Here is a 10,716-nt window from a genome sequence, read left to right on the forward strand (position 1 = left end):
GGGAGCTTAAGTGCTGTTTTCCTTTCATACAACTGGACTTCTTGTAACCAGAGGAATCATCTGCTGTTTGCCATGAGAAAGAATGAGAGAATATTTGTTTTGATCCTGATTCTAATGGTGACACCTACATGAAAATTTGCATTGATTTGAAACAGTTTTTTCTCACTGTAATTTACATCATGTTTGATTTTTTTCAGGTTGTCTTGATAAACTGAAGATGTATTGAGTGCCTCAACAGGCACCCTACATTATTATTAGCATGCATTATTATCATTATTATTATTATTGTTACGTCTAAGCTGGCAGCTGGACAGGGTAACTAGTTATTGTGCAGTTTAAGATTTTAAAACATTAAACACAAGATGAGTTTATAAAATATGATGCAAAATATAACACAATTCAGACAGCAAATGTTGGAGATAATAATGATTGGATTGGGCTTTTCCAATGTGTTGATGCCCATCTTTACTGGACCCAGCAAATGACTTGTTAAACTATGGGAATCATATGCTGTGGCCTTTGCTGTTACCAGATGTCAACCCAAATAATGTGTCAGGCAGTGCTCTCCACCTGCACCAGCAAACTTTCAGACTGGCACTCTTAGTTCGTACTGTATTGCAGTTGGCCTCACTTCATAAGGCGTTTTACTCAAATAAAGAATATCAAGATTCTCAAAGCTAGGCAATCCCCCCCCCCCTCCAAAAAATAAATAAATAAATCAGAATCGCATTTTTAAGCTGCCAGTCTTGTTTAGAAATAGTAAATCACACTCATGAAAATCCAGACATGGACTGAATTTGCTCATGTTGCCTTTTGCTTCAGTCAGTCTTCAGCTGGGCGATGTTATCATTGTGTCCAGAGGATTTTGCGGTTGTCAGAAATAATTCTGGCAATGAACATAAAACTGAACTATCTTGACAGATGCTGTCTGAAGTTTGAGCCTGAAAACACTGTTTGTCTTTCACTGTTTGTCATTCAGTGACTGAGTTCAGGAGAGGTTTGGACTCATATACCATTATCATTCCTTACTATAAAACAGGAAACACGTGTATAATAATAGCCATTGTGTCTTGCATGTGGCTGCCATGACCTGCTGGGGGGGTGGTGGGCCATCATTTCTGCTATAACAGCAGTTTGTGAATCTATTACAAAATGATCTCACTGAATGAACCTATATTTATACTGAAATTATTGTTGTAGCTAGAGAGATTATAATTATGCTATAGCCGCTATTACTGCCATAAAGCCAGGCACTAATGGCCCTGCATACATAAGTGACACTGATCACAGTATATAGCACTATAGTATTCAATTATTTTAAATTGGTTATGTTCATGTATAGTTACCCCACATGTGTATGAGGACAGATGTGTTTCCATGGTAGATTTTCTTCTCATCGCTGCTGCACTCAGAGTTGATTGGGTAAGATGGGAAAGCAGCAAGGGCCCCTTGGTAAGTCTCAACACTCATAATCCCATCAATGTTCAAAAGCAGTGCTCGTGGTAAGACTCTCCAAAGAGACATACACATCTGGAGCTCGAGCAGATGGATGGCAACATCTGGCAGACAGCATACACATCCAAACAGTACACTGACATCCACCTGCTAACACGTGGAACTGACTAAACATTACAACATAAATCTTTTGAAACATTCAGATATTAATAAATGTTGTATATATACTACTGCCATCATAGTAAGATTTAAAGGTATCAGTGCAGGTTTTTGTGGATAGAAATGACTCTAATTCGTTGGCAGACTATAAACACCGCTCTCACATGCAGCATCAGTAACATTAAACCTTTAGAGCCAGGTTTATTAAACAGAGAAAAATTGCAATCCCCAAACAGCACTGGTGTTTCCTCCATATATTTTCTGCCTTGAGTAAGGAACTGAAAATTACTGCAAAACTCTGAAAAAAAGAGCAGACAAAAAATAATATCTGCTGAGGTCTCACCAGATAATGTTAAGGGTGAATCTGATGTCCCTTGTAAGGAAACTCTCTAAAAGGTTAGGTTTCCAAGCTCTCAGAACAAAGGATTAATAGGCCAAAGCTTGTGGCCTGTGCTACAAAACCAGAAACTTGGACCAACAGGTGACCCGTGAGGTTATGTGAGAGCTGCTATGATGTGATCTTTTCTGTCAGCATGAGCAGATGTCCTGCCTGCTGTGTGCTGAACACATAGACAGTGACTGTGACAACAACACTGAGCTGCAGGAGGCAAAATGTGAATGGCTTTCTGCTAAATGAGTCTCTTTTGTTGAATGAAACATGACTGTATATTTACTTAAACATCATTACAAAAAAAATGGAACTAATTCTGGATATATTCATTATTTAGCTAAAGGGGTTATTAGGATATTTTCACAACTGCAATAATTCATAGATGTGTATTATTTTTAAATACTGACTCATACTGCTGCACTGATGCAACTTTTAATTCCATTTTGGGATCAGTACTGAAGCTATCAGGCACTCAGTTTTACTGTCCCCTGTGATTCATGTATTGTCTTGTAGGACAACGTTAAACGCATCAGAATCTGGTTTTCTGCCAGTATTGCAAGCCTGACGCTTGCCTGACCTAAGGCGGGGCACACCCTGGGCCGATCGCCAGCCTGTCGCAGGGCTAATAATTATTTCATGCTTAAAAAAAGAATCAAATCTGAGATTACTCCAATACTGTCTGCCTCACACAGTATGCAAGCATTAACTAATGCACATATTCTTGAGGAAACTTCCAGACTAATTTGCATTTTCTGATTTTTTCAGAGAAGCCATAGCTGTCAGTGTGAGCTCTGCAGTAAATAATATTGGATTTATTTCTAAACAACATAAATAAACGTACATATACCAGCATATTGAACAGAAATCGCATCTATAAACCAGATTTCCATGTTTCATGTTTTTTCTTCTGCATCTTTTGAAAGGGAAAAATATATTTTTGAAAAGTGAACAAAGTCGTCACACAGCAGCACTCCCTTCACTTCTCTTTTACAGCTCATGCTTCGTTATGGAGTAAAAAGGGGAGGAGGGGTAACAAAGTCAGTGCTGTTCCTTTGCAAGTAAGAGTCTCATTCTAAATCGAGTCATTGTGTGTACCGCCTGCTCTGTTACCCAGAGTCCCTCAGGACAGTAGACAGTGGGGTCAAACTTCAGTTACTAAGCACCTGTATGCTTGTGCAAAAGGTAAAAATGAAACAGAGAGAGAGAGCTTCAGATGCGCACTGATCCTCTCTTTCTCTCTCTCTCTTTCTACGAGTGAGCCCCTCTTCCCCCTCAGCAGCAGGGATATAGATGTAGGAGGATGGGACGTGCTCACTTAATCAGCTGCTTTAACAAACCCTTTCTCACTGAGCCTCTGCCAGGTTCATTGCTGAAGCCTTGCTGCACCTTAACAATATGCATCAAGCACAAAAGGTTACAACTTATTGATCCATGCTCACTAAGTATCTGAGGCCACTCTGACATAGTATGAGCAGCAGACTTGAGTCGCTTCTTCACATGCTCCACCCCATGCTCAGTGTGGATATTCTCCACACTGAGACTGCTTTTCACCCACAGACCTCAGTCTTTGTACTGAAGTGTGGAGAAGCCATTATTCATTTTGGTGGCAAGCTGTTATCAGTGGGATTGATCTCTGTGGGGTGGAATTGGTGCTGGATGGCGTAGAGAGCAATGACAGGAAGGAAGAACGTACTGGAAGGCCTTATCTGGAAGCGCCAGGCTGCTGTGACGGGAAGTGGAATGTCAGGAGGGGAAAGAGGAACTAGGCTCAGATGTAATGCACAAACACACAAATAGGGCAGTGTGCACAAATACACACATCTAAACAAAGCATTCACATAGTTGTTCCTGACTAATCGCCAATGAAAGTGAGACAGACAACCTCCATCTTTCTTCTGACTGTGATTTCAATGTAATTCCTCTACTTTGGACTTTTTTCGTCCCGCTCTTTCTTTCTATTTCCCTCTGTCGTTATCAGCTGGTTTCAAACTGAATGGAGAAACAAATAGTGAAACTGAAGCATTATAGTGATCGAGGTCTAATAAATGAAAAATGGACTGGAACATATATAGTAGAAGAGTTTGCAGTATAATGAACTCAAGCAGGCAAGAATAATATACAGAGAACCCAACTGGTGCAGAAAAGCAAGAGCTATACTAAAACTGTGGTGTTTTTTGTTTTTAATACAACATGCGAGCTAAAGCTTTTTCCTCATTTGTGTGACCCTGACCTTTGACCTACAGTCTTGAAGCATTACATAGCAAAATGGTGTGTTTTACCCATATGATTGGAGCAGAAGATATATTTGCTGTCTATCAGTTTGGTACATTTCATGGCATCATATTGAAAACCGTGTGCTGTAGAGCTCTCGCTATGACCTTTCATATGACTCATGTCCCCCAAAACCTAGTATATTATTGTCAAGACCCTCCATAATAAACTGTGGGTAATGTAAAATTTTTACTCAGTTTGACGTTTGGTGTGACCTTCACCCGATTTTCACCTAAATTAAACCGAGGTGTTATTGGTATCAACCATCATGCAAAATTTAAAGATTATATCTTGAAAACTAGACTGCTAACACCAGACAAATAGAACTGTTTACATACTCCCACCCTTGTATTTCCTGCTGTTTGCAATCGCATTCTTAGATGATTAAGTAACAGAGAATAAATAATAATAATACTAAAATAAAAGAAGAATAAAATCACTGTAACTAAAATGAGATATAAAAATACTTTGTAACCCAGCAAACATGTGGGCGGAGTCACATGGCCTACAGATGGACCCCCAGTGGGGCTGCATATAATCTGGGCATACCCACATTAAGAAGACAGTCATACTTTATTATTGTAGGGTCTTTACCTTACAATATAAAGTGTCTTGAGGCAACTGTTGTTGTGGTTTGCGGCTATATAAATAAAACTGAACTGGACTGGGGGGAAAAAGCTGCTTTGAGCCACTCCCTTGTCAATGAGGGGTTACCACACACAGCTAATCTGGCAGATTTTTACACCAGATTATATTCCTGACACAAACACCAAGGGATTATTTCAAACCAGAGATCTTTCCCTTGTTAGTTAAACACATAAACCACAACACTATGGAGCCACTTGCCCTCAAATGAAATAAAAAACTAAAATTCTAACAACAAGTTAGTCTGAATTATGAACTATGACCTGATAGCGTTCACTTTTGCAGCATATCGATAAGATACGGTTGAACTGTGTTTTTGAATCAGTGACCTTCTGTCATATTTCTCTAAATAATAAAAAATGTTCTATGGTTTCATCTTCCCCACTATAGTCACATTTCACTGTATGGTGTTTCCTCATAAATAATGTGCCAGCAAACATGTTTGCTGGGATTGTGTTGCTGAGACATCCACTGAACAAACTAATATGATCCTAATATGTTATTAACCTACCCCACTAAGTATGTAATTAAAGAAACCTTCAATCAGTTTTTATGGATGAAAGATTCCATCAGTACACAGTAAAAATAACAGTTTTCTATCTTATCAGCTTCTAACGTCTCTCTTTTTTTCCTATCGTGGTGTAAATCGACCTAATGATGTGTACATTTGAGCCAAATAAGTCAGTCTTCCAGGTGAAGGGCCTTCAAAGACCAACAGCTTTTACAGATAAGTTTACCAGTCACCAGAAGACAAACCAGTGACAGAACAAAAACCAATGACTTTCTGCTTACTGTCTTGTTCATTCAGTTATGACGCTTTGTTAAAGAGCTCTGAGACACTGCAGCAGTTCTTTTCACGCCCATCTTTTACAAAACATGGCCTCAAAACACTTTAAACAACTTGTCTAAATCCTTTCCCATCTTAATCCAGGTTATTTGGCTGTGAAGCATACTGTACACTGGCAGCTTTCACAGCAGCAGTGGCATGAAGCTGGAAACACACACGTAGAGATGAAAGATGCTCACGCATAAACACACACATACCTCTCAGTGACACCCCAGCATTTGTTGGCATTTGTGCCTGTGTGCTGGGCTGTCACTTGCTGTGTGTGAAATAATGCATGGACTCCAGAGCACGGCCACTTTCTCCCTCTCATTCTCTCGAGTGGCCTGACAGTGAGGACCAGCTTTGTCACAACAACCAGCTCAAAAATTTAAAACCTCTTCCTTCCCCCAAACCTGAAGCCACCACTCTGAAGATGGGACCTGTTAATGGACCCGCTGGGTTCTTAAAGCGCCATTTCCAAACTCCAGTAAAACAAAGTACAGAGGGACTAAAACAGAGAGGGTTAAAGTAGACACCACGACAGCAATCTGTGAACACATACTGCAATTTGTGCTGACGGAGCAGGAACGACAATGATGCCTGACAGCACCATGTGATGAAAATAACAACCACCATGCATAATGCAAGACACTCTCCTTCCACTGAACCAAGCACTCGAGACTCAACAGGATGTCGCTGTCCCTTCTTCTAAAAAAGCCATTCGATGTTCAGAGGCTTCACAGTTTGTGCATCTCTCCTCACATTGTCCAGAACCACCAGAGCCCTGTTGGGAGGAGGGGCTTTAATTATGTGATGAGTGGAGGTGATAGTGATATCCTGCGGCAGACTCGAAAGTCAGTTGTTTGCGCTTGATCTGCTCAAGCATGGCGGGCATTGCTTTGCTCCACTGTTAAACAAACAAATCGCCAACAAAGACAAACAGGATGTAGACACATGGCTGCCACAGCCACGAGACAGGACCCTGTGATTTAAAGTATGCACTACATCCAGGCTTCAAACATGTACACTCGTCTTAGCAGTTAGAGAGAGTTTCCTGTGTTAAAGGATAAAATTCAAGTCAAATCCCTGGTTTTTAGAAAAATATGTTTGATCAGCCTGGAAGCAGGTTGAATGAATCTATAAGATGCCAAATTATATTCTGAGAAGATCAGCACTCTTTAAGTGCTATTTTTCTCTCATTATTGACACATACAAAAGCCACTATGGAGATATGGAAAACATATAATATGAGAAAGCTTAAGAATTAAGTGTTAAATCACTTTAGATTATGTTTTAGATACAAGCATAAGAAATGTAGCATAGCTAGCCCATAGCTGCACTACACACAGTTCTTTGTTCTGATTTTGTGTTTTATTTGATTTTCGGATTCAGTTTGTCTTTTGTCAGTTTTCTATTTTGTTTTTAATCCAATTTTGTATATATGGTCTAACACAGCGGCCCCCAACCCCCGGGCCACGGACCAGTACCGGTTCATGAGTTGTTGGGTACCGGGTCCCGATAGTTGAAGCTCGGGTGTGAAATTTATGGTTTTCAGGGTTTTTATCGTTAACTAGGTTTATCTGGGTCTTTTCCCGTTGTGCGTCTTATTTTGAAAGAATTATTTACACGTTACCATAGTGACCAGAGAGCGTTACAGGGCAGAGAGGAGGACGTTACACTCAATGTTGTTGGCGCATTTCAGGAGGACGCTGCTAATAAAGTTACACAATTACACAGTGAATTCGCGTTTATTATTAGATTTACAAAATACCACAGTTTTTGTCTTGGTCGTATCATTTTATTTTGTTGTATTTATCCACGACACCTTAAAGGCCGACACCAAAATATTGTCTGACATTAAACTGGTGCATGGTGCAAAAAACAGTTGGGAACACTGGTCTAGCAGAACTTATATATTTCTTAATTTCTTATTTATTTCTTTAGCCCTTGCACAAGGACTGAGTGGTACTGAGGAATACTTCCAGTAGTGTGAACACATCTAAAAGAAAGAGAGCTTTGGATCTGTTAGCTCAGTTAGCTCATATATAGTGTGGACAGAGACCAACAGTGGTTGTTTTCCTTAAATGTTTTCTGCAACATACATCACATGGATGAAGAAAAAGTTCTAACATGCCACGTGCAGCTTAAGAAAGCTATTTGTCACTGTAATCATTCCTTCTGTCTTGGGACACAATCCATTTCTAATCCAACTACAAGTTGATTCTGTTCATCTGGACATGGCGTTTTTCAAATGCACTGAAAACATCCAGATTAACAGAAGCAACTTTTGGGGATTTACTTACCTGGACGATTGAGCATGCATCAAGACCTAATCCAACTACACTTTAAAAATGGTAAATTACTACTTCTATAGCTTTGGTAAAGTATATTCCAAAGTTCCACAGATACAACTGCTGCTTAACTAGCACATCGCTTTCTCTGCATGAACAAAGAGAAAAAAATGGTCAGCATATTTGGCTAATATGTCCTTCGTGTAGAGCAAATGTTTGGAGCCTAACAAAAGGCTGCTCCAGTTGTTCTTAGAGCTTACCCAAACTGGGTTAGAAGAGCAGGCAAACACAAGCATCTGATGAAGTCATAGAAAGCCAACTACACACACGGCCCATGGTGAAGTGTGTGTACTTTGATGTGTGCAAGTATGCGAAGATGACTGCAGCCTGTTAGCAACTCCAGCCCTGCACCGGGGCTTGAAACAAATGTGCTGGGTCCAGGTGAAAAGACTGTGATTTAAACGGACACGAGGCAGCCATGACTCCGGGGGCTAAGGCAAAGCATAAAGTCCAAGGTGCTACTGCTGGCTGGAAAAGAGCTCTTATGTAAGGAAGTTCATCCTGTCCTCTGTAGTGGCACACACATATCTTTGAGATTTTAATAAGCCATATGTCAAACGGTTTATCTCTACTTTGAACCCCATCAATTGTCATTAAAGACCAGCAGAGTCAGTTAAGCTGAGGTGAGCAGGTGACAGGAGACTTCACCCACAACCAATAAACCTAATACAGTGTACCAGAGGTGTGTATGTGCATGTATTCATATGTATTCATTGTGGGGATCAAAAATGGGAAGTTTACTATACTTATGGGGACCAACAGCCCTTATGTGGACTAATATCCTGGTCCCCACAAGTTTAAAGGCATTTTTGAGACTCAAAATGTAGTTTTAGTGTCAGGATTACAATTGGGTTATGGCTATGGTTAGGGTAAGGGTCAGGCATTTATTTTTCATGGTTAGGGTAAGGGTAAGCATTATGTCAATTAGATGACCCCACGAGATATGAGTGTGTGTGTGTGTGTGTGTGAGGTGAGAGCTGGCATGAGCCTGCATGCCTGCGTGTGAGGCAAGTCATTGCTGATTTAACCACGTACAGAAGCCTCACTGGACTGTTTCTGCCTTTACGGGTGCCTGACCTACCTGCTCTGATCAGGTTTCATTGTGCCGGACTGCTCACGGGACTGGAACTACTCGTTTTAGTTTAGGTCTTCTCTGGATGGTAATGCCTGCTGTCTCAGAGCCTTTACAGCTCAGTGGTCAGAGTAAAACTTTTCCTACATGCCTTCTCAAATGCAGTAAACAAACAAATAAATAAATAAAGATTAATTTGTACAGAACATAACTATTTGTTCTAGTATCTCACTTTGAGAGGTGCGAACAGCCTCTCTGTCTCTTGCTCCTAAGGCTGATATAGTAACAGTAAAGGCACATTTTGTCGCAAAGATGGGGACGATGTAATCGTGGAAATTATAAAAAATTTCATCATAGGATAAATGTGATCTCTCAGATCTGCTCTGTATTATTTGCAGACAGTTTTCTCTCTGCAGGGACAAGAAGACTCGAGCAATGCCCTGTCCTGTCCCCGCAAGGGTCATCAGTCAGCATGTTATTAATTCATTTAATGTCATTATTATTATTCTGAATATATACCAGATTACTTGGGTAACTGTTTTTCTATAAAACAAAATGTCAGAAAAGACCCATTTAATACTCATTTTACATTTAATACTTTGGCATTTTTAAATGTAAAATGCCTCATTAGCTTGAGAACATATGTAGATCAATTTTCCTCTAAATGAACCACATAACCAAGTCATTCATGTTACAGTAGCAACCTGTTACTGGTATTTTGTAAGCTGTTATACTGGTTTCAAAGGGGAAAAAAAGATTTTGTGCTGACAAAATGTGTCCACAGACAAACGTAGAGACACATAGCAGCATGCTCATGTTACTTAATCTGCCAATGACATTTGAGCGCATGCTGTGGTATGTTTTAACTGACACCATAAATAATGTCACCTGGTTGCATGTCACACACACACACACACAAACACAAACACACAGCTGTCTGGTCAAGTACTTGGGTTTTGTCCGCCTTTCAGATTAAAGCTACCAGGCTAATTTGCTGCTATGTCACAATTCCTACATAATCCGGCTCTAATCCTCACTGACTCGATTAAACCACCAAATCTCCAGCTCAGTATCTGGCCCTATCAGCTGCAGTCTTCATTTGTACTCACTTTCTCCTTCACCCTCTCCCTTCTCTCTTGTCCCATGCCCTTCCCTCCACCTCTTGACTCTAAACACAATCTTCCTTATCGTTCTTTGTCTCATCTACCTTTTTCTCGTCAAGCCACTCGCTTATTCTCTGGTCTTCTTTTAAACTCTCGTTCTATCTTAGCATACCCAAGAAGCTTTTGTCACATCCTTCTTGTGGCTCAGGTAAAATGTGATCCGTGTTTTATTGATTTTCTGGTGAAAATCAATGAAACATGTTTTTGGCCATAACTCCGTTCATAGTTAAACTATCGCCACATTTCACCAAAAATGCCTAATATGATAAAATGATATGAAGGTCAAGTCTGGATAGACATCTGTGTTAACCTCAGCAGATCAAAATTATTCCTTTTTCAACTGTGATGTTCAAGTTTTGTAATATGCTATATAAAAATCATAC

At 40.1% G+C, this 10,716-nt stretch overlaps 1 protein-coding gene across 1 annotated transcript in view; it reads right to left on the reverse strand.

Annotated features, from left to right (window-relative positions):
* esama (endothelial cell adhesion molecule a) overlaps window positions 1-10,716 on the reverse strand; it is a 63,117-nt gene that overhangs the window by 29,899 nt on the left and 22,502 nt on the right. The window lies entirely within an intron of this gene.

The sequence above is a fragment of the Perissodus microlepis genome, chromosome 10, assembly GCF_051167445.1.
Source record: "Perissodus microlepis isolate ML-2025 ecotype Zambia chromosome 10, ASM5116744v1, whole genome shotgun sequence".
Taxonomy (NCBI): domain Eukaryota; kingdom Metazoa; phylum Chordata; class Actinopteri; order Cichliformes; family Cichlidae; genus Perissodus; species Perissodus microlepis.